Raw genomic sequence first — 25,953 nt, 5'->3', positions numbered from 1 at the left:
TGGGAGTGGGAGCAAATGAACAGGGGCCAAAAGGACCTTCAATAGAAGGTAGGATTTGGAATGTCTCAAAAAAAGCCAAGGAAGCCAGGAAGCACAGGTAAGGAAGAAAAGAATTGCACGAATGAATGAATGAATATCTGGTGAAAAGACAAAAGAAATACTGTATCATATCTGAAGAACACTCAGTCAGCTAAGATTTATTAAGGGCTTACAAAATGCCAGGTATTATGCTAAGCACTCTGAGTAGAAAGACATTCCCAGCTATCAAGGAGTTTTTCCTAATAGCAGATACAAATACAAATACAAAAAAAGGAAGCTAAAGGGAGTGGGAGAGGGGAAAGTTACTCTGTAAATAAGTATTTATTAGTGTTCTAGATACTGTGCTAAGCAGCAAAAAAGTCATTGATCTCAAGATCACTTACCTTCCTCTGGGGGAAAGACAATAAACAATTATGTACAAAGAAGCTATATGTAATGTTCTTGGTTGGTTTATTGGAGGTCTTAGGAGCAACCTTCATTTCAGTAATCACCACAAGAACAGCAAGGTGTTAAAGTCCAAATTCTTTATCGTCTCCTTGCTTAGAGTCCGGGGCAGCTTTCTTGGAGGCCTTACAGAGTCTAAGTTTCAATGCGGGGGAGCAGGAGGACAGGCCAACCACCATAAAGCTCATGTGAAGGTGGAATGAATCTGTCTCTCCTTGGCTCCGAGAACTTGAGCTCCTGGGTCCAGTCCTCTTGTCTTCTCTGGCTCAGCCTCTAGCCCAGTCTATTCCACTTTATATGCTCTATTCTAATTACATTATCATAGGTGCAAATCTGATAGAATAGGTGTCAATCTTGTGGAACTATATTAAGTACTGAGTACTGAGTACATGTACTGATCTAGAGAACTATTAATCACCATTTTAAACTAGATATCTATTGTCTTCATCAATTCCACTGAGTTATTAGCACCTTGTAAGAATCCTTGTTTTAAGTACAAGGTTCTTGTACATAACAGCTATAGACAAGGATAAATAATAATTAACAGAGAGAAGAATTAAGAAAGGTTGAGTAAGATTTCCTATAGAAGATAGGATTTTACTGGGCCTTGAAAGAAGCCAGGAAGTGAAGATGAGGAGAGAACATCATGAAAGAGGAAAACGCCTGAAAAAATGCCTAGAGCCAAAAGATGAAGTGTCTTTTTCATGGAATAGCAAAGGATGTCATTGTCATTGGCTCAGAGTATGTATTGGGGAATAAGGTGTATGAAGACAAGAAAAAGGAAGGGGGGAGGAGAGAGAACCACTTACATTATGAAGAACTTTGAAAAACCAACAGCAGATTTTGTATCTGATCCTGGAGGTGATAATAGAGAGTAACTAGAGCTCAATGAATATAGGAATAACATGGCAAAACTTGTACTTTAGGAAAATCACTTGGTAGGTGAATGAGGATATATTAAGAGCAAAGAGAGACTAAAAGCAGGCTGACACACCAACCAGCTATCCATCAGTAGATGACAGTATCAGACATATTTGAGATATGCTACAAAGGTGAAATGGATAGGCCTTGACAAAAGATCAGATATAAGAGATAGAGATAGTAAGAAGTTGAAAATGTTACCTAAATTATATACCTGGGTAAATGGAAAGATGGGGGAGTTAAGGAGAAAAAAAAGTTCTGGACATACTGAATTTAAGATATTTACCAGACATCCAGTTTGACAAGTCTAAAATGCAACTAGAAACTTGAGACTATATATCAGCAGAGAGCCTGGGACAAAATAGGCAGATTTTAAAATCATTAGCATAAAGATTATAATTAAATCCATGAGACCTGAGAAGATCACCAAGTGAAGTAGTACAGAAGGAAAGAGAAGGCCCCAGACCTTGTAAGATATCTACAGTTAGAAAGCATGACCTAGAATATCTAGGAAATGGAAAAAAAAAAAAATAGTGGTCTGATAAGTAGGAGAAAAACCAAGAAAGATTGATATCTAAAAAAAACTTTGAGAAAATATTCCAGTGGAAAAAAGTCATCAACAGTGTCAAAGATTGTAGGGAAATCAAGAAGAATGAAGACTGAGAAATGCCATTGCATTTGTCAATTAAGAAACCAGTTGGTAACTGATGAGAACAGTTTCATTTGAAGAGATAAAGGTATTTGGGGGAGGGGGGAGGGAAACTGTAGATAAAGTCTAAAGAGTCAGATACACAGACAGGAGACAAAAGAAATATGGTCATCCTAGAATCCTCCTCAAAATGGAGGACCTAGACTTAACTCGGCAATGAACAAAAAGAGCAAACATTGTACATTAATGTCCCAGATTAAATCCATATCACCTTTGCTAAACCATTTTCGTCTCCTGAGGATTCAGAGAATAAAGAGGTGGCATTAGCTCTTAACCTATGAGGTTTAAGTCCCATTTAAGTAGGGTCAAAATGGCAGTAGTGAACCTCAGACTAAACTGAGGCCGTTCTCTGGCATCCTTCCCCCCATGCCAAACAAATCCACAAAATAGAAGCAGAAATGAATCACATCAAATTGATATGTTTATTATTTATTTATTTTATATTGTTATTTATTATGAGTTGTCTCTGTGCCAGGCACTGTGATAAACACTGAGAATACAAAGAAAAGTAAAAATAGTTTCTACTCTCAAGGAGCACAGCCTAAAAATAATGGGGAAAGAAAACATGCAAACTGTTATGTACAAATATAAGACACATAAAGGATAAATTGGAGATAATATGAGAGGGAAATCATTCAGATTATAGGGGGCTAGGAAAGACTTTAGAGGAAGGTAGGACTTTTATTGAGACTTGAAGGAAGCTGGGGAAGCTAACAGGCAGAAATGAGGTGGAAAAGAGTTGTAGGCATGGGGGAGGGGAGGGGGGAGAGAAGGGGACAGCACCAGGGAAAGTACTTAAGAATCAGAAGATAAGAAATGTATGAGGAGATGGTACAAACATGTAGTACGTGGCAAAAGATGCAATATGTGGAATGAGAAAAAGTAGTTTAGGATGATAAAAAAAAATTAGATCAGCTAAGAGATTCAAAAATGAGAATATTTTAACTTCTTTTCTTTGCAGATCCTGATCCCTGAAGCCACAGTCCAGGAAAGCAACCCTTATGAAAATGCAATCTGATAATTTCTGCAGGTACTACACACTTGTCCCCTTTCCAAAAACAGCTAATGAAGATAGCAAAAAAAAAATTCTCACCACCAAAGTCCTTTATATTATTAAATCAGAAGTACCATTTTATTAATGGAAATGACATTAAAGAAGATGCATTATCATCTACTTTGGTGTTCTACCTCAAGGAACAGAACTTTTCTATAAATGTTTCCTCTTCAAATTTAAAAATAGAGTTCAAATTTTAATATTTCTAGCAATTAGGATAATGCTTTACACTTGGTAAATGCTTAATAAATGATTGTTCTTTCACTTATTCATTACAACCAAAACCAAATACTCCAATTGAGAAAAAATAAACTACGAACATCCAAATCAAAATGTAGTGAATCAGAAATAAAGAGAACTAAAGAGGAAAGAACTGATGAAAAGAATTTCAAGATGATAAACTAAATCAATTTTTTAAATTCCTCTAAATAGTTTTAATACACACAGAATACCTTTAAAGTTTCTATACATCATTATGGAAGATTTTTTCCCCCACCAATTTAGTTCTGCTATTTGAATCCTACCTTACCGATAGAATAGGTCTCAAAATGGTTCGTTACTGGGAGTCCTACAACTAACTTACCAACTTTAAAAGCAATATCCTATTTAAATGTTCTCCAAGTCGTCAAGTGTTAGAAGCCTTTCTTTTCATCATGATCCACTCTACTTAGCATAGGAGAGATCTTCAACAATAGGAAAGAACAAGGAAAACCAATACTGAACCAGCCTAGATGGTAAATTAGAAGCCTAGAGGGTAAAGTAGAAGAAGGTGATTATAATACAGCTTCTTCCTTTGACTATTCCAAGATCTAAGGAAATTGCCAAATCAAGTAATGATCAAGGAGAAAACAAAATATCAGCTCAGAAAACAGGAATAAGAGCAACCTGCTATCTATGTCTTTTTAAATTCAAAGCTGGGCTGTGGATCCAGTAAGAACTTAAAGTGGGGGGAGCATTTATAAAATACTTAAGCACATTTTTTAAAAAGTTCAGATGATAAAAAGAACAATTTGGGAGGACAATTTCAATGTTAAAAGATGTTTTTTTAAAAAATTATAAGACTGGATTAAATCAAGAATAGCCCTTATCACTATTTTTTGATATAGTGCTATAAATACTAGCTACAGAATAAGACCAAAAAGAAAAAGAAAAGAAACTGAGGGAATAAGCATAAACAAAAGAAAATTGTTGCTTTTTCAGAGATTCAACTAAAATTAACTAAAATAAATATATATAGATATAAACATATTATTTATGTTTACATATATATTAAATATGTAAATTATAAAATAAAATAATAACCTCAACATAGTAGGATAGAATATAGTAACCTCAGTATAGTAATACATAAAATAAATTTATATAAGTCATCAGCTTTGTAGTACATCACCAAGAAAGACCAAAAAGAGATAGAAATTACATTCAAAATAACCACAGAGTATAAATTATTTGGGATGCCAACTATCAAGATACACCAGAATTTTAGTAATATAATCATAAAATACAGAAATAAATGCAGGCCTAATTAGGAGAAGGCAAAAAAAAATCTAGCTAAATTAATTTATTTATTCAGTGCCACAATAATCAAATTACCAAAGGGTTAATTTAAAGAAATAGAAAGAAATAATAAAATTCATTTGGAACAAAATGTCAAGAACCTCAAAGGAAATAATGGGGAGTGAGGGCAGGAGGAACAGCAAAGTTCTAAACTAAACTAAAATGCAATATAGATCAGAACTATTTGTTACCAGTTAAAAAATAGAAAAGTCACTTTGAGACAGATTACATATACAAGATAGAGAAACAAAGTAATAGTAGCATAGTATTTATATTAAGCCACTGGGTCATTGTGCCAAAAAGCTTCTGGAAAACCTAGAAAGAAATCTGACTGAGATATGATTTAAATCAATATCTCATGGCTTATACCCACAATAAATTCCAAATGGACACATGACATAATTATAGAAAGGCTCACAAGAGCGAAAATGGGTGCTTTTGATGATGGATAACTGAAGAGTTTCTGCATATAAGTGAAATTAAGAAATCTGACTGAGATATGATTTAAATCAATATCTCATGGCTTATACCCACAATAAATTCCAAATGGACACATGACATAATTATAGAAAGGCTCACAAGAGCAAAAATGGGTGCTTTTGATGATGGATAACTGAAGAGTTTCTGCATATAAGTGAAATTACTGAAGTTAACAGTGGAAAGGAAGCAATAAGTAAGAGAAAACCTTTGCAACAAATAAAAGGTCTGATATCCAAAAAAAATTAGGAACTAAATGAAATATATAAGAACAAGAACCATTCCTCAACTGATAGTCAAAAGATATGAACAGGAGTTCCCAAAGGAAGAAATATAACCATTCAATCATAAAAAAAAAAAAAAAAGTCTTCAAATAATAAGATAAATTCAAATTGAAACAAAGTTCCACCTGACATCCACCAGACTGGCACAGACAAGAAAAAAGATAAATGACAACTGATAGAGGGAATGGAAAGGACATGCATGTCATGGGACTCAAATAAAAATGAGAGGTCACTAAACCATACATAAACCATCCCTATGGAGACATACTGTGAGAAATAAATTTCTTGGACTCAAAAAGAGGTAAAGTTAAAAATCTATTTTATTACACACAACTGCAGAAGCAGGTATGTTCTATTCCAGAATAGACACACACTAGGATAAAAGAGAATCAAACATTATATTTTTATTCCCAAGCACAAAATCCCTCCTGTTTCCCCATGTGCCAGGTAATCCAGGGGTACCTAATTTCCTATACTGCTTATTATATATTTACTCCTAAAAATGTTTCCCTACAACATACACTGCATGATCGTTAAAATGAGGTACGCTGGGAAGGAGAAGTTGATATTGTGAGCTAATTGTACATGAGCACTTCAAGCAAAGCTTAACTTTTATTCAATTTAACTAACTCCTAACCTTGAACAGAATATGACAGAACAAGTTTCATTCCATTTTATCGGTTCTTCTGCTAATCTGAATTTATGGAGACAAACAGTTCATTATATCTCTCAATTCTAACTTATAAAACTATATATTAACATTTTACATGTTGTATTTTTATTTATTTTCTGAAATATTTCCCAATTATATTCCAATTAGGGTGAGTTGCACTTGTATATTTACACACACATACTCACACATATATACTAGACAGTCTCTGATGTCACTTTCAGCTCTAAATCTATGAGCCTATAATGTACTACTGTAAGGTTGGGAAGTGGTCCAGTTGTTCTGAAAATATACTATAGTCATGTATAAATATATATATAAATATAAATATATATACTATAGTCATGGATAAATCACTAAAATGTACATAGCCTTTGAGCCAAATGTACCAATGTACACTAGTAGGCTCTTGAAGTGCTCTCTAAATATAGCCCTGAAGGGAATCATAGAATTTAGAATTAGAATGATTTTACACAGTTATAGAGGGAGATGACTTTATAAAATTATCTACTACCATCCTCTCTTTCTATTGATACAGAAACTAAACCTCAGAAGAGAAAATGATTTCTTCAAAGTTATATGGCTATCAAATTAAACAATTATCTCACAAGTCCCAAGTCTTCTGACTCCCACAAATGTTCCACCTTCTATTTCTAAAGAGAATATAAATCAAAACAATTCTGAGGTTTCACTCAAAAATGGACAAAGATGACAAACAAGATGCATCATCAACACTGGAGGGGTCCAAAGCAATGAAATCTATATTTTGTCAAATTTAAGAGTTAGAGTTCCATACAAGTCTAGAAATCATGTCATAGAATAACAATGTAAAGTCAGGAACTGGATTTAGTCTATCAGAAAACTCCCATCTCAGGATGATCTTATTTGGGAAGACTGATGAAGGTTGTTATAGTAGAACTAAAAAGAAAAAAGAATGAAGAGGGCCAAATCAGCAAATAGAAGCATTTTCTAATAACTAAAATTCTCCAAGTATGAAAGAATATTCTTCAAGAAACTTCTATCACTAATTATCTTCAAGCAGAAGTTAGACAGCTATCTCTCATAAGTATTATATAAAAGCAGATTCCTAAATCATACAGGACGTTGGCTAATGAAACCTCTAAAGTTCTGGTTCTATAAAGATGAAGATGAAATTGAAATTAAGAACTAGATGTTCCCTTCTGCAATTGATCTGCAGAGATGGGGGTCAAATATCTATTTATGAGATTGTTTCCCCCAATGTATTGATTTTTTGCAGATTTTCTCCATATTTATATATTTGTTTCTTTGTTTTGCTGAGGCAACTGGGGTTAAGTGATTTGTCCAGGATCCTACAGCTAGGAAGTGGTAAGTTTCTTTCTTTTTTTTTTAATTATAACTTTTTATTTACAAGTTTTATGCATGGGTAATTTTACACCATTGACAATTGCCAAACCTTTTGTTCCAATTTTTCCCCTCCTTCCCCCCACCCCCTCCCCTATATGGCAGGTTGACCAATACATGTTAAATATATTATAGTATAAATTAAATACAAAATAACTATACATGTCCAAACAGTTATTTTGCTGTACAAAAAGAATTGGACTCTGAAATATTGTACAATTAGCCTGTGAAAGAAATCAAAAATACAGGTGGACAAAAATGGAGGGATTGGAAATTGTATGTAATAGTTCTTAGTCATCTCCCAGAGTTTTTTCGCTGGGTGTGGCTGGTTCAATTCATTCCTGCTCCATTGGAACTGATTTAGTTCATCTCATTGCTGAAGATGGCCATGTCCATCAGAATTGATCATCATATTGTTGTTGAAGTATATAATGATCTCTTGGCCCTGCTCGTTGCACTCAGCATCCGTTCGTGTAAGTCTCTCCAGGCCTTTCTGAAATCATCCTGATGGTCATTTCTTACCGAACAATAATATTCCATAATATTCATATGCCACAATTTATTCAGCCATTCTCCAATTGATGGGCATCCACTCAGTTTCCAGTTTCTGGCCACTACTAATAGGGCTGCCACAAACATTTTGGCACATACAGGTCCCTTTCCCTTCTTTAAGATGTCTTTGGGATATAAGCCCAGTAGTAACACTGCTGGGTCAAAAGGTTTGCACAGTTTGATAGCTTTTTGAGCATAGTTCCAAATTGCTCTCCAGAATGGCTGGATGTGTTCACAATTAGTGGTAAGTTTCTGAGGTCAAATTTAAACTCAGGTCTTCCTCACTTCATATACCAAACTATTAATAGCAGCATTTGTTTTAAGTAGTAAAAAAATCTAGAAAGAAAATAGATGTTCATCAAATAGGAAATGACTAAACAAACTGTAATCCAGGGGTAATTGGTGTTCTGTAACAAACCATAAATAAAGTGGGAAATGAGCAAAGGAAAAAATATGAACTGATGTAAAGTAAAGTAGGAAAACACACACGACTACAACTATATACAGATAGATATAGACTTCTATATCTACAAATAGAGATAGCTATCTGTAGCCCGTAATATAAAGATATCTAGATAGATAGATGAATTGATATGTGTATGGAAATAATGATGAAACGTTACAGCAAAATATAATAAATGTACAGCTTTATAATCCTTTGGGCATAGTTCGAATTGAAGAGCCATTGTTGGTCAAGTTGTGAAATGATCCAAACATTTCCGAAACTTGGAACCATGCCCAATGGACTATAAAACTACAAACCCTTTGAGCCAGCCACTACTGGGTCCATATTCCAAAGAGATCATAAAAGAGGGGAAAAGACCCACATATCCAAAAATGTTTACAACAGCCCTTTTTTTGTAGTGGAAAAGAACTGGAAATTAAGTGGATGTCCATCTGTTGGGGAGTAATGGTATATGAATGTAATAGAATATTATTATTCTGTAAGAAATGATGAGCAGGGTAAGCAGACTTCTATGAAGTAATGCTGAGTGAAGTGAACAGAATCAAGAGATAACTGTCCCAACAAGATTATGTGATGATCAATTGTGATGGACTTGGCTCTTCTCAACAGTGAGGTGATTCAAGGCAATTTCAATAGACATGGGATGGAAAATGCTATCCACATCCAGAGAGAACTACGGTGAGTGAATATAAATGGAACCAAAGTATTTTCACATTTTGTTTTTTCTTTCTTGTGAATTTTTTTTTCCCTTTTGGCATGAGTTTTCTTGTATAACATGGCAAATATGGAAATATGTCTAAAAGAATTTAACCTATATCAGATTGACTACTGTCTTGGGGAAGGGAAGGGAGAGACAAAATTTGGAACACAAAATCTTACAAAAATAAGCATTGAGAGGGCAGAGACAAGGGGAAAGAGCAAAGACAAGAATTTGTTCAAGCTCTCCCTCAAAGTGCTCCAAATTCCTTTAAATAATGGCTCTGAACAAGGGTAAAGAATCACTGCGCCCCCAAAAAACCAGAGTAAAACATTTCCACCCAAGGGCAACTTAGAAGCTCAACTGAAAAGGTCTGTGGCATGGCACTGGAGCACAGCCACAGCCCCAACCCCGGCCAGGCCTCTGAATCAGCAGCAGTAAAAGTGGCTTCCAGAGACACCAGGAAGGACTACAAAGGTCAGTGGAGAAGATCTGTGGCAACAGGATGGGGATCTGTGTGCAATTCCAGTGCAGGCCCAGTTAATGGAGCCCCAGCCCCACTGAGCACACTAGATCTTACAGCTAAAGTGCAGCAGGGACACTCCTACAGCTCCAGGGCAGAAAAGAGTCCTTGTGGGTCAGATTCCTTGAAAGATTTCTGAAAACAGCTGCACAAAACCTCTGAAGCTTAGTACAATGCAACCTCTACACAGAAAACTGAGCCTTACTTTAACAAAAAGTTAAAAGCTAAGTAATAGGCTAGGAAAGTGAGCAGAAAACAAAAAAAGTTTCTGAACATTAAAGTTATTATAATGACAAGGAAGATCTAAACACACTCAGAAAATGATAACAAAGTCAAATTTCCTACATCCAAAGCCTCCAAAAAATTGGGCTCAGGCCATGGAAGAGCTCAAAAGGGATTTTGAAAATCAAAATAAGAGTGACAGGAAAAATTGGGGAAAGAACTGAGAGGTGCAAAATAAAATGAGGAAAAGAATGCCTTAAAAAGCAAAATTGGTCAACTAGGAAAGGAGGTACAAAAGCTCACTAAGGAAAATAATTCCTTAAAAAAATAGAAATGAGCAAATGAAAACCAATGATTTTATGAGAAATCAAACTATATAGTAAAGCAATCCTCCTCCCCCCCCCCCCAAAAAAAAAGAAAAACTAGGGGAAAAATATGAAATATCTCATTGGAAAAACCATTGACCTGGAAATTATATGGAAAAGAGATAATCTGAAAATTATTGGTCTACTTGAAAGTCATGATCAAAAAAAAAAAAAAAAAAGAGGCTGGACATCATTTTTCAAGAAATTATCAAAGATATTTATCAAAGATCCTGATATTCCATAACCAGAAGGTAAAATAGAAATGGAAAGAATCACCAAATCAACACCTCAAAGACATCCCACAATAAAAACTCCCAGGAATATTATAGTCAAATTCCAGAATTTCCCAGGTCAAGGAGAAAATATTTCAAGCATCCAGAAAGAAACAATTCAAGCATAGTGGAATCACTATGTCAGGATAATACAAGATTTATCACTCTACATTAAAAGTACTAGAGTGCTTGATGTATGGTATTCAGGAGAGCAATGAGTTAGCTTTGCAGCCAAGAATCATCTACCCAGCAAAACCGAGTATAATCATTCTGAGGAAAAGGTTGTCTTGAATGAAAACAAGAGTATTTTCAAGCATTCATGATGAAAAGACCAGAGCTAAAAAAATTTGTTTTCCAAATTCTGGAGAAGTATAAGGAGATAATTAGGAAAGTGACATCATAAGGGACTTAATAAGGTTTACCTAATTACAACGCTACATGGGAGGATGATACTTGTAACTCAATCTCATTATTATGGTAGTTAAGAGTGTATATTGGCAGAGGGCACAGATGTGAGTTGAATATGAAGGAATAATTTTTTAAAAAAATAATAACAATTAAGTAGTGAGAGAGGAACATACTAGGAAAAAGAGAAAGGGAGAAGTAAAAAGATACAAATTATCTATCATTAAAAAAGAAGTAAGAAAAAGGTAAGGAGAGGGAAGTAAGTGAATCTTACCCTTATCAGAATTGGTTCAAATAGGAAAAAAATATATAAACTCAATAGAGGCATGGAAATCTATCTTATCCTGCAGGAAAATAGAAGGGGAATGGGATATGGGAAGGGAGGGAGGGTGATAAAAGAGAGGGCATATTGGGGAAGGGAGTGGTCAGTAACAACAAAATAGCAATATTTTGAGATGATCAACTAAAAATGACTTTGCTATTCTCAAAGCTCCACTACTAGTCTGAAGGACTAATGATGAAAACTCCTATCCATACCCAGAGAACTGATTCTGTCTGAATACAGACTGAAGCATTCTCTCTCTCTCTCTCTCTCTCTCTCTTTGGAGACTGTTGTTCTGTTTAATTTCACATATGCTTTCTTAATAAGGGTTGGGAGTGGGTACAAGAGAGAGAGTCTGGAACTCAAAAGTATTAAAACAAATGTAGAGGCAGCTAGGTTGCGCATTGGATAGAGCCCCAGCCCTGAAGTCAAAAGGACCAGAGTTCAAACCTGATCTCAAACGCTTAACATGGCTTAGCTGTGTGACCCTGGGCAAGTCACTTAACCCCAACTGCATCAGCAAAAAAATAGATAATTAGTCAAATAAATAAATGTTGAAAACTATCTCTATCTATATTTAGAAAATAAAATACTATTGAAAATTTAAAAAAAAAAATGATGGATGGCTCTTCCGCAGATAAGGATACAGTGGGAAACTTAACTGATATAAAAAGAGGATATCAATGTTAGGATAAAGTTGTTGGGATGAATGATAAGATGCTGAATCAATCAACCTCAAACTTTGGACTAAATGTTAAAAGTACTTTTAAATTATAATGGCAGTATACTGGGATAAGGGTTCAGATAGACTGAGGATGTTCATCTATAAATTATCAACCTAGTTCAAAATTGTGTGGCCCTTCAATAAAACTCAGAAAAGCAAGAACTGTCTTATAAGTGAGAGAGAAGAGGCCTCAGCTTTGGCGGAGTTCTCCTTTTGAACTTCTCATCTTGTCAGCAGTTTCGTAGCATCATCTCCAGATCACCTGAGGACAGTGTCTATTTTGTAAACTAAAAACAGACCAGACATAGATTCACAGCTCTAAAGAAAGTCCAGCAAAGAAATACACCATGCCTAAGGAAAATATCTTAAGAACCCCACAAATGAGGAAAAAAAAACTTTCTATAAATAATAAGAGTTATGAATAACCTGTGAATAATCCCTTCACATTTTGTGCTGAAGGCCATTTTCTTAGCAGAATCTGTATGAATTTGTAAAAGAATATGTCTAGAGGGAAGGGAGGAGACTATATCAATTGTACTGGAAGGAAGGAAGAAAAGGATACCAATGGAGGATTAAATAGATGATAGAGAAAGATACCACAATTCCTCAAGAAAAAAAAAATTTTTGACCCAAGATCCAACTATGAGAATGTGAGTTGAGATGAATCCTCAAAGCTTATATGAATTATAGTAGGAAAAAATATTTTAATAAAAAGCTTAATGTATTTGTGTAAATCCAGGAGGGATCTTGATTGTTCAAAACTGAAATGAAATCAGTCATTCATAGATCATCTAACAATTAACAAAAAGATTTATTTAGCCATAGTAGGGAGAGGATATTCAATGAAACTCTACTGAATGAACATCAGATTCTCTCCTGCCTCTGAATTATCCTTAATGGTCAGATAGTCAAGCATTAAAAAGTAGCTAGAAGCTCCTTGTGGCTTTCTGTACTCAAGCTATCAGAAATCTATATCAATATGCCAAATCTTTAGTTCCCTGAATCAATTAAGTCTCAAGAACCAATTAAATAGTTTTTAAAGAAAAAAAAAAATTGGCAACTCCACATAGCAGGGGACTCTAGCAGATACTCCTACCACAGTATTCTTCTCCAATACTATTGAAATTACAGAGTTGAATGGACACAATAAAAATTATCCTTTTTGCCTTTCAAAATATTTTAGTTATTTTCCAAACACAATAATTGTGATATTTACAGCTAAGAAACTGAAAACACCAAAGCACAATTAATAACAATAATAAATAGACATCAAAATATGCCTTGAATAGTGCCCATTCAAAAAAAAAAAAAAAGCCAACAATTATATCTTTCTAAAAAAAAAAATAAAGAAAGAAAATTATGTGGCATTATCTCCAAATTCATATGCCCAAAAGAACTACTAATGCTGATCCCTCAATAATATTTTTCAAATTTCTCACTCCAATATGTAATTATTTCAGGATTGAAGAAGTTTTATTTCATCATAAAAGTAAAAACCATTATTATATTTCAAAATCAATATAAACATTTAAAGACATTATGTACTAAAGAACGGCACACTATCACCTTTGCCAAATGAAATACAAAGAATTCACAAATAAAGATTCTGCTATGGCAAATTCCTTTTCATTGAAATTTGGAATTGTTAGTTCCCAAAAGCTAATGTTAATTGCCGTGATAGTACTTCAACATCACAGCTACATTATAAGCCATAATCTTTCAATTACACCTGAAAGGGAAAAACCCATGATTATACCTTTTAATTTACATCAATACCTTCGGGTACCAACTAACACAAAGGAAAAATTCAACAACGATATACATTGTATAATAATTCAGGCAAGTACATCCTATCTAAGTCCAACTCACAAACTTTTTATTTAGATCTACTTTTTCCAGTAAAAACAGAAAAGAGTGAATGAAGGGAATAAGGAATAAGGGAATAAGCAGTGAACCAAGGTACATTTTTCCTGATTCCTAGGAAAAGTTTCAAATTATAAATCTCAGATTTTTATTGCCTCTAGTGGATGATTTCAAACACAAACCTTGACACAATGATCTCATACTTCTTCAGAGATGGTACTCAAGGAGAAAAACCTTCAAATGCTAGAATATTCCCACAAGGGTATTTGGGCCCTGTATTCAGGAATCCAATAACAGCGGTACCTCAGCACTCTCTCCTTCAAAATTTGTCAACTTTAGTATGACAGATTTCAACAAGAAAAAAAAAATGCTTCAGCACTTCATGTTTGCTCAGTACTCTTTGCATGGTAGTCTCACTTGTATCATAGGGATATGAGATTACCCAGGAGTACTGCCCAGCCCCCAATGATTATCAAGTTGGAGCTATATGCTGGAGGACAGATCAAAGGGTAGTTTCTGCAGGATAATATGGCTGCCACATATAGTCTCCTGGATCCCAAAACAGTAGGACTGGAAGTGCATAGCTCAGCAGGAGAAACATCAGGAGCAGGAGCAGTAGTGCAACAGCGGTGAGAGCCCAAGAGTCAGTTGGCAAAGGATCCAGGACTCCTGGCAGCCTCAAGTCCTGGGCTGCAGCCAAAGCCCTGCTCTGCAGAGAGTATAGTACTATAGCTTCCACCTTCACATCCAGCCCCCTCTTCCTACAAGAAGCTTGAATGGCATTGTGTGGGGGGAGTATATAAAGAGGGAGGTTACTCCCAATAACTAAATTGAGTTATTCAATTGGAGGAGTCCAACTGGGCTGGGTTGGGGAAACAGTAACAACAAAATTGTCACCTACAATTCAAAGACTTGTTTCTTCTCAGTAGTTCAATGATCCAAGGCAATCCCAATGAATTTTGTATGAAAAATGCCACCAAGATCTAGACAAAGAACTACACAGGGACTAAATGTAACACATACTATGTTTACTTTTTTTCCTTTCTCTTCTGTTTTTTTTTTTTTCCTGTCTTTTCTGTCCTGCCTTTCATCCTTCACTCTAATGTCCAGAAGACCCAGTTAATGCTCCAGATTAGATGATAAAGGGGTTCCTCCCAATTCCTCCCATTAGATAAGGATAGAAGCACTCCAGCCCACCTAAAAGTGAAGTCCTATTGTCTAAGTTTGCCCAGAAGGGCTTCCTAGACTCTCAGTGCAACCACTTAATTGCACTCCAACACAAATGGCCACCTACAACTCCAGTCATTTTCTTGCACCCAAATTCCTCATCCTCTTTCCAACTATACACAATTGCACTATTCTCTTTCCAATTACTACCTGATGCCTAGGGACAAATCTACCCCAGGCTGAACATAGATATAATCACTCAATTTTCTCAATGATTAATATAATCCCACCCTGTCATTCCCTTCCTATCCGAGGAAGTCTCAACTTTACTGCCATTTGGCTGCTATTATCCAATCTCCCTGTCTACATGCCTTACTGGCCATTCCGTTATTCTTATCCCCCTAAAGTCCCACCAACATCCCATTTTAAAATCCCCAAGCCTTTCACTATGCTCGCTGAAATCCCTGTTCCAAAGTTAACGAACCAATTTTCATCCTAAATCTCTTTTTCTAATTGTTCCCACACCTTTTTTCAATTACTAACACAAGACTCGCTCCTGATGACATAGCTTCCCTGACTATCCTTTCTGGCACTGGTTGCACTTTGCTTCACACATACCTGTATTATGTGTTATACCTGTTAACTGCGATGGAAGAGTTTAAATATTCCTTTGTCCCCCATTGCCATGTGCAGACTATCACCACCACTTAGTAACTTCCCTTTTTTGAGGTTCATTAAATTTATATTTATCACTCAAACAAGGTTCTAGTGGCTACTACTGCCTACTGATTTCTAGGACATTCTCTTTCCTCCCTCATTGAGTTCAGCTCCTAGCTCAATATCTCCCTTCTCCTCAACTCCTGTCCGCATTATAGATTCAAGAAATATATAGATAACTTCCTTAAACTCTCTTAACCTTCCAGTTAAGTTACTGGTTATTTTCTATGACCTACTATTTCCACCCCACCAGAACCACACCGAGGTCATATCCTTGATCTTGTTTTCACACACAAATGAAATAATGATGCTCATTAACTTTTAAAATTCCATGATCCATTCTCGTTCCATTTCTCCCTCTTCCTTACAGTCCCCAAGTCTCTTCTTCACCATGATTTCCAATCTGAACCAGCTTAACTCAATACTGTTCTTCTTTCAAGTCTCTTGTCCCTTATCCTGTCAAAGAGATTACACTGTTAAGTCTCAGTTTGGATTATTTTCACTATCTCCTGCCTTCATTCCCACTCATATACTGCTGATGAAAAACATCTCTAACCAGTGCTGAATAGAACCTTTCAAATTCATGTTACACAGCCTTAACTGGACTCTTACTGCATATCCTGCATATACACCTCACTAAATATCCCACTCACCACACCATCTTTTCTAAAGCTTTTCATCCCTCTTCAAACCTTCCATGATTCCCCTACTCTACATCCTTTGTAGAAAAGGAAATGTGAGAATAAGTCTTCACTAAACTCAAAAACAAAAACAACAACAACAAAAACCCTTTACTTGATTTGTTCATTCCCACTAGCTACTGTTTTATCTATCTTCCCTTTTATGGATGAAGACTATACAATAGGCCCATCACATCCTCTTCTCTCATTATCTTTTTGATATCTACAAGCTGGTTTCTGACCTCATCATTCAATGGAAATTTGCTCTCTCCAAAATTACTAAGGATCTCTTAATGCTCCTTAACCTCCCTGCAGTTCTTACTCTGGGGTCCACTCCTTTATTCTCCTCCCATCAATCAAACTATTCCTTCTTAATCTCTTGTACCAACCACCTGTGGGCATACTTCTCTTTCTTTTAATCTACTTGGTGATTTCATCCAATCAACTCTCATGAATTCAACCATCATCTATATGCAAATACTGTTCCTTAGACTTTCAGTAACACATCTCCAATTCCTTGTAGGCATCTCAAACCGGGGCAGCTGGATGGCACAGTGGCTAGAATGCCAATACTGCAGTCAGAAGAACCTGAGTTCAAATACAACACTTAACACTTAACTGTGTCACCCTGGCAAGTCACTTGACCCAAGTAGCCTCAAAAAAAAAAAAAAAAACCTTTCCCCTCTTCCTAATTTACCTTGTATTATATCAAGGGTTCCCCATCCTCCCAATCATTCAGGCTTACTGTTGGATGTCCCCAACTCCTGTCTCTCAGATCTATATATGATTGGATAATCAAATACCAGATCCTGACATTTCTATTTTCAAATTATCTCTTGTATTCTCCCCCTTTAATCTAGTACTGCTAATACCCTGGGGCATAAAGTCTCATCATCTGATACCTTGACTATTCCAAATATTCTGCTAGTTCATCTCCATGTGGCAAGTTTTACCCAAGTCTAACTTACAGTCAGCTATAGAACTGATGGTCCTAAACAGTATAGGTTTCAAATTGATGTTTCTAAAAAGCATAAGTCTGATTAGGTAATTATATGCCTCACAATTAACTCCAGTGGTTCCCTATAATTACAGAATCAAATATAAAATCCTGTTTATTTATAAGTCCTTTATATCCTGATCTCTTACTACTCTTCTAGTTTTCTTACACTTTACTCCCCTCCATGTATTCTTCATTTAGTGAAACTAGTCTCCTTGTACCTCACACAAAACATTCCAATTCCTAATTCCAATTGTTGTCTCCCAATGTCTGAAATTCTTTCTCTTCTCAGACCCAGCTTCCTGACTTTCCTGTATTCCTTCAAGTCTCAGCTAAAGGCCCACCTTCCACAAGACATCTTTCCCAGTCTTCCTAAACTTACATGAACTGATGCTAAGTGAAATGAGCAGAACCAAGAGCTCATCAACAATGACACTGTATGAGGATGTATTCTGATGGAAGTGGATTTCTTTGACAAAGAGACAATCTAACTCAGTTTCAGTTGATCAATGATGGACAGAAGCAGCTACACCCAGAAAAGGAACACTGGGAAATGAATGTAAACTGTTTGCATTTTGGTTTTCCCTCCTGGGTTATTTTTACCTTCTGAATCAGTTCTGCACACATATATTGCATCTAGGATATACTATAAAATTAATTATTAATTAATAAAAATTAATTAATAAAAATTAAATAAATAAATAAAAACTTTAATACTTTCCTTCTGAAGCCATTTCCAATTTATATTTCATGTATCTTGTTTGTACATAGCTATGTAGATGTTGTCTCTTCCATTAAAACGTGGGAACCTTGAGAACAGGAACTAGTTTTTGCCTTTCTTTTTACCTCTACTGCTTACCATAATGCCTGGCACAGAGTAGGCTCTTAATAAGTGCTTGGTGATTAGAACCTTCTCTTTCCTCATAATGATCTTTCCTCAGACTTCATTCTTCTTGACTACTGAATTTGATGCTAGTGACCACTTCTCTTTTTTGCGAAGTTTGTTATTCTATTACTCTCCTTAGTCATTCTCATTCTCATCAATTGAAATATATACAAGGTACTTAGCACAGTGACCAGACCAGTACGCATTAGTGTTTAATAAATGACTATTTTCTTTCCCTTATTCATATTTGTCTCCCCATTTTTCTTAAATCTCCTTTGCTAGTTCTTCATATGCATCATACTCCCTACCTATAGATGTTCCTTAACATACTATTCTGTCTTGGGCCCTTTCTTCTTTTTAAACCTCTTCTATTATCCTGCTTTTGTAAATGTCAGATTCTTGGACATTATCATCTCTATGCAGATGATTTACAGACAGATACATCTATATATATACATATTAAACCACATTTTCTCCCTTGTATTTTAGTCTCACACCACCAACTGCCAAACTTCATTTCAAACTAGATGACACCTGAAATCCAACATGCCCCAAACTAAACTCATCTTTTTCCCCCAAACCCTCCTCTCTACCAAATTTTGCTATGTCTCCCCATGGCAATACCACCCTTCCAGTCTCTCAGGTTCATAACCATACAGTCCAACCTAGACTTCTCCTTTTCCCTCCTCAGCATAAGTATCCCAATTGCCAGATTTTAACCATTTCTACCAAAGCATTTTGCATCCAACTCCTTTCCATTAACACAACTACTGCCAGGGATTTCAAGTTCTCATTGCCTCTCATTTCCATTGCAAAATGAAACTGATTTATCTCCCTACCTAAAATCTCTTATCGTTCCCAGTTCATTTTATTGATGATTTTCTGCTAAACTGAGTTTCCTTCCTTCCTTTTGCCTCTAAGAGCAAACATAAATAACTTAAACTTTTGAGGTCCTTCACAATTTGTATATAATCTACCTTTTCCAGTCTCATTTGATATATAAACTGCCCTAGAATACTCTAAAATCCATCTAAAATGATTTGTCATTTCTTACCATGATGACATTACACCTTTGTTTTAGCTATCTTATGTAGCAAAAATATACTCCTTTCCTTTTTAAGTGCAGCTCAAGCACCATCTTCTAAAGGATACTTTTCTTGATTTCCCCCCAACTTCTAAGGTCTTCCCTCTCACACTACCATCCAGTCACTTTATTTTTGCTGTTTTTTTATTACTATTTTTGCTATTTTTTTAATTTATATTGTAAGTATTCATCTATTTCATTAGAATTTAAGTTGCTCACATGTATTATTTGTAGACCCAACACCTAGAATAGTGATTATTTACCAGTTCTTTAATCACATATGGATAATTTTATTAAATGTTTAGTAGAAATTTAGAAATCCCTAATAGTACAGTTTTAATTTTGGAAAATTCAGTAGATGAACAATAGAAAATACTTAAAATAATTTTTATCATTGGCTATCAACAAAGTAGAAGATAAATTATCATTTGAACAGATGATTGAAGAACTATAAAAATTATTTCATATGAATATCTCCAAGAAGAATTTTACCAAAAATGTATAATCTATCCAGGAATAGTTTATGGAGAGTGCAATCTCTTTCTTAAAAAAGTGTGCTACCTGGTCAGAAAAATACAAGGAAGTTATTAGCAAGGGGAAATTATAATGGACTTATTAAGGTTTATTTATTTACATTCCTCCATAGGAAGATGATACTTGAAAATCATAAGAACTTTCTCATTATCACTGCAGTTAGAAGGAATATAGAGAAAGGGTAGAGGTATGAAATGTATATGAAAGGATAATATCTAAAAAAAAATAATAAAATTAAAGGATGAAAGAGGAATGCAGTGGGAGAAAAGGAAAGTGACAAGGGAAATAGCATAAATTATTTGCCATAAACGGGCAATAAAAAGCTTTCATACTACAGGATAAGAGAGAGAAAGGACGGGGAGTGAACCTTACTCTCATCAGCATTGGTTCAAAGAGGAAATAACATACAGAATATAGAAAATCTATCTTATCATGCAGAAAAGTAAATTGGTAAGGAGATACAATAAGGAAGGAGGTAAAAGAAGAAAAGGCATATTGAGAAAGGGAGAGGTCAGAAGTAAACCACTCTTGAGGATGGTCAAGATGAAAAGAAAGAGGAAATAGATTAAAGGGCAGGGGAATACAGTTAACAATAATAAATATGTAAAGAATATTGAAGCAAGTTTTTCTGATTAAGCCTCATTTTTGAAGTATTTAAAGAACCGAGTCAAATCTATTAAAAATAGTAATTTCCCAGTTGATAAATGATCAAAAGGCATGAACTAAGCCCAAAGGGTTATAAAATCATGCATATCCTCTGACCTAATAAAATCACTTCTAAGCATGAATCCCAAAAGATTTTTTAAAAAGAAGTTATATGTACAAAAATATTTATAGTAGTTCTTTTCTTAAGACAAAGAATTATAAAATGAGGGGATGCCCATCAATTGGGGAATGGCTGAACAAATTGTGATGTGATTATGATAGAATATTGTTGTTCTATAAGAAATGATGAGCAGGATGCCATCAGGAAAACCTAGAAAGTTCTCCATGAACTCAAGCAAAGTGAAACTGGGTATACAGTAATAGCAAAGTTGTGGGATGATCAACTGTGAATGACTGCTATTCTCAGTAATACAATTACACCAAGATTACTTTGAAAAACTTATGAAGAAAATCAGTATCCATACCCAGAGAAAGAACTGAAAAAAGACTGAAAATAGACTGAAGAACACTTTTTTTTTTCCCTTGAGTTTTTTTGAGGGGAGAGTTTCTATGTTTTCTTCTATAATGCGACTTTTATGGAAATGTTTTGCATAACTTCCCAAGTGACTTCTCAATGTGGGGAAAAAAAGGGAGAGAATCTGGAATTTAAAAACAAATGTAAAAATTTGTTTTACATGTAACTGTTTTAAAAAAGACTAAAAACAAAAACCACCCAAAAAATATGCTGTTCATGAATTTTCCAAAGAAGTTTTATAATCAATTTCAAGAATTCACAAAAATTATTATCTTCATTTGGCATTTCAAAGTCAAACTCTTTCTCTAAAATATAAAAAGGATTAACCAGAATTAAGAATTAACATTTACTAATATGTAAAGGAATAATTAAGGCGTATAAAAAGGAATTTACAAGTGTTATCCCCTTCCAGGGAATTAAAAAAAAAAAAAAGAAAAGAAACCTGAGAGAAAAATATTGAATACTCAAAGGACAAGAAACTAGCATAATTACAATAAAAAACGAACTTTTTGGCTAGTGAATCTGATGCTACGAAAAACTCTTTTCTGAAGTTTCCCTTCATATAATAAAATTTTAAGTAAAATATTCTTGTAGTAAAAATACTTGCTATTAAACTAGCTATAATCTAGATTATCTCTCAATTAAATATGAAGAACTACTGCTAGGAAAATATGTTAAAATAATACGTATCACAATAAACCTCTCTTTTTTCCTAATTATCTTAATAGAGCAAAATAAAGAGATGCTATTCGTTAAGGGCAGAAGTCAAGATATTCAAGTCCAAAGACTTAAAGATAATTTCATTTTATAAGGATTAGGTATCATATGTTAGGTCACTATTTAAATTGTTAATATTTTTGCCATCCTTCCTGAAAAGCAGCATTATGTCATGTCACCCAACCCAGCACACACACACAATGACACCAGAAGGCAGCACTCCTCTTTACCTTCTGCTGAATATTCTGCTACCTCCAAGGCTTGAGGTCCATACAGGAAGCCCTTCTGGAATCTATGAACATAGCAGAGGCAAAAGGCAGAGAAATTTATGTAGATTTGTTCTACTTCCCAAAACAAAAAATGCCAAATGCCTATTATAAGTTTACACATCTTCCCAAAAAGAAAAAATCAGTTGGATCTTTTCAATATACAAACCAAAGCTGCATTAGTAACATCCAGATATTTATTATACAGTTAATGAACTGAATTTTAAAATATAAAAAATTTAGACTTGGCTCCAGGGATAAAAAAATGTATAATCATAAAATGTAAATATAAATATTTTAAGTAAATAGGTTATGATAATTAAAATGAGAGAAAATTTTAAACACAAAACTTCAATAAATTATTCCCTAAGTGGAATTTGAAGGTCCCTAGTGCTATGATTGCCTTTATCTAAGACTTTTTAAGATCGGTAAAAAGCTAGAAAGGTAGGAAAACATCTTCCCAGTAAATATTTAAAAGATCCTAGTGTTTAAACAATCTTGCCCTCCCCATCTTTCATGGAGCTTGAATCTCTCCTTTTGCAATGGCCCCTTTCAAGACAATTTTCAGATGATGAAATTAAAAACATTTCTATTCATATGAAAAAATGTTCTAAATCATTATTGATCAAAGAAATGCAAATTAAGATAAGATAATGATAAATGTTGGAGGGGACTTGGGAAAACCGGGACACTACAAAAACAGTGTATAAAGAACATATTCATTGTTGGTGTTCGCCTCTTCTATTCTGGAAAACAATTTGGAACTATGCCCAAAGGGCTATCAAACTGTGCATACCTTTTGATCCAGCAGCGTCTCTACTGGGCCTGTATCCCAAAGAGATCATAAAAGAGGGAAAAGAACTCACATATACAAAATTGAAGCAACTCTTTTTTTAGTAACAAGGAACTGAAAACTGAGTGGATGCCCATCAGTTGGAGAGTGTTCGAAATAAGTTAAGGTATATGAATATTATGGAATATTATTGTTCTACTCTAAGAAACAATCAACAGGATGATTTCAGAGACACTGGAGAGACTTACATGAACTGATACTAAATGAAGTGAATAACATTGGTAACATTGTATACAGAAATTAGATTATATGATGATCAACTCTGATGGGCGTGGGTCTTTTTAACAATAGGAGATCCAGGCCAATTCCAATAGACCAGTGATTGAGAGAGCCATCTGCATTCAGAAAGAGGGTTGTGGGGGCTGAATGTAAATCACAATATAGGATTTTCACCTTTTTTATTATTTGCTTGCATTTTGTTTTCATTTTTTACCTATTTGATCTGAGTTTTCTTGTGCAGCATGATAATTGTGAAAATATGTATAGAAAAGTATTGGATTACTTGCTGCTGGTGGGGGAAGGAAAGAGAAGGAGAAAAAAGTTGCAAAGGTAAATGTTAAAAACTATTATTGCATATATTTTGAAAATAAGCCATCATTTTAAAAAAAATTTTAATTAAAAAAAAGAAATGGGGGAGTAGAGGTGAGGGGAGATTGGCACAATAAAGATTTAAAAGAAGAGGAAAAATAGGTAGAATGATACTACAATTATAAAAGATTCCAACAAAACAAACAAATTTTCATAAAATGGGAATTCCATCCAGTGAAACATTTACATTTCAAAGATACATGGAAATATAATTTTTTAAAATGAACTGAGGAGAAATCAGATAAATATAAATTTTTTAAAATAGGAGATCTACAAAATAAATTTAGTGCCAAATAACCAAAGGTGCTTAGCTGCCATTACCTTAAAATACTTAATATGACAAAAATTAATTTCAACTTCCACAAAGTCCCATTCATTAAGTCATCAGGGTAACCCAGAGTTCTCAGAAGCAATGACCATATAGTGTAAGCTGCAGGCAGGGTTGATCAAAGTGTTCTAAGTATAGACTTGATAAGAGAAAAAAGCCCTATGCCTAAAGGGGTATATTATCAGTAAGTTCCCTATTAGCTAATGAATTCTTTGGCCAAAACAATCCATGAAACAAAAAAATGCTGTCAGTCCTATGCAGCCCTCTGCATAGGGTAAAAAAAGGGTCTGCGTGTGACAAGAATGATAGAATCTTCATAGAAAGTCTTCAAACTAACAATTATTGATATTGTATATGTAGGATTATTGTCCGAAACTCAAAAATTGAGATTCTACTAAAAGAAACAAGATACATCAACATTGCAGACTTCATTATGAGAGGCATTCAAACCAAAAAAAAAAAAGAGAGAGAGAGAGAGAAGAAACCTGAAGCTCAATGAAAAAATATAGCTTACAAGTCCTTGGAGAGGCTACCAAAAGTGTTAGTTGATTTCATCATAATTAAAACATTTCATGAGACATTTGGGTCGTATTTTGCAGTGTTCATAATGAACATGAAGGGGGAAAATTAGCCTTGACTTACAGATCAACATTTATTGTAGAGAATGAAGAGGTACAAAAAATTCTATTTTGTAAGCTCCCCTGGGCCTTAAGATATTAAAAAGGTCAAAGATTTGAAGACTAATCAGAAATTTCATGTTTATCAATACTTTCTTAGGAGAGACAAAAAATGGAAAATATCAAGACATCACAAAAATGAAATTAACAAAATCTTAACTCATGGGAAATAATAGTTTCTGACATTAGAATTATATATAAGAATTTATGGGTATAGGCAATTTAACCAGATAGAACAAAGATTAAAATCAATGACTAATACCTTCATTAAGAATTATTCCCCAAGGTACCATACTGATAAACAGGAAATACAAAAAACAAAGATATTAGCCTTGATTATAACAATTTCCTTCATTAGTTTAATATCAAAAATTTAATGTTAAAGTAGTTGTCTTATCACCTCAGACTACAAACATTTTATGTCCTTGCCAAGTAGAGAACATGGCAGCCAATGGAAACATTAGTACAGTAATCAATTATTAAGCAGCTATAATGGTCCAGACCTGTAACCCTGGAAAAATAAAGGCAAAAACCAATATCTGCTCTCAAAGAACAGTCTATTGGGAGAGACAACATGCCTATACACGTGTGTGCATGCACACATGCATACATGCATATATGCTACATAATGCAATAAAATGAATACAGGATAGAATACTATTGAGAGTGAATATGAATTAAGCCATAGTATTTTCACTTTTTTGTTGTTGTTTGCTTTTTTTCTTTCTAGTGGATTTTTTTCTCTTTTGGTCTAATTTTTTTTTTTTTTGCACAATATAATTAGTATGGAAATATGTTTAAAAAGATTGCACATATATTGCCTATATCAGATTGCTTACTGTGCTGGGGAGGAGGGGAATAGGGAAGAGAGGAAAACTTGGAACACCAACTTTTACAAAATGAATGTTGAAAACTATCTTTACATATATTTGGAAAAATAAAATACTATTTTAAAAAATTTAAAAGAATGAATTTACCGATTTCTCTTATGTAACAAGAGAATTGTATAAATGTTTATATATATACTAGATTTAACATATTTTAACATATTTAACATATATTGGATTGCTTGCCATTTAGGGAAGGAGGTGGAAAAAATCTAAAACACAAGGGTCAATGTTGTCAAATTATGCATGCACAAATTTTGAAAATGAAAAGCTCTAGTAAAATAAATAAATGTTCTTCTTCTACAAAAAAAAAAAAAATGAATGAATGTAGAGTACTAAGTCAGGAAGACTCTTCAAATCTGTTCTCAATATCTTACTAGCTGTGTGATCATAGGCATGTCACATCACCCTGTTTACCTTAACTTCCTCACCTATAAAAGTTA

General features: G+C 34.4%; 1 protein-coding gene across 3 annotated transcripts in view; it reads right to left on the bottom strand.

Annotated features, from left to right (window-relative positions):
* CDK19 (cyclin dependent kinase 19) overlaps positions 1-25,953 on the bottom strand; it is a 208,353-nt gene that overhangs the window by 144,625 nt on the left and 37,775 nt on the right. Inside the window, exon 2 of one of the 3 annotated variants that reach the window (XM_031964407.1) lies at positions 22,142-22,203. The exons of the other annotated variants lie outside the window; for them this stretch is intronic. The gene's annotated coding sequence lies outside the window, so the exon portion shown is untranslated. The remainder of the gene's footprint in view (positions 1-22,141; positions 22,204-25,953) is intronic. 3 annotated transcript variants of the gene reach the window in all.

Source organism: Sarcophilus harrisii, chromosome 4 (assembly GCF_902635505.1).
Source record: "Sarcophilus harrisii chromosome 4, mSarHar1.11, whole genome shotgun sequence".
Taxonomy (NCBI): Eukaryota; Metazoa; Chordata; class Mammalia; order Dasyuromorphia; family Dasyuridae; genus Sarcophilus; species Sarcophilus harrisii.
The sequence above is the reverse complement of the archived record's forward strand: the minus strand, read 5'-3'. Positions and strand labels throughout refer to the sequence as shown.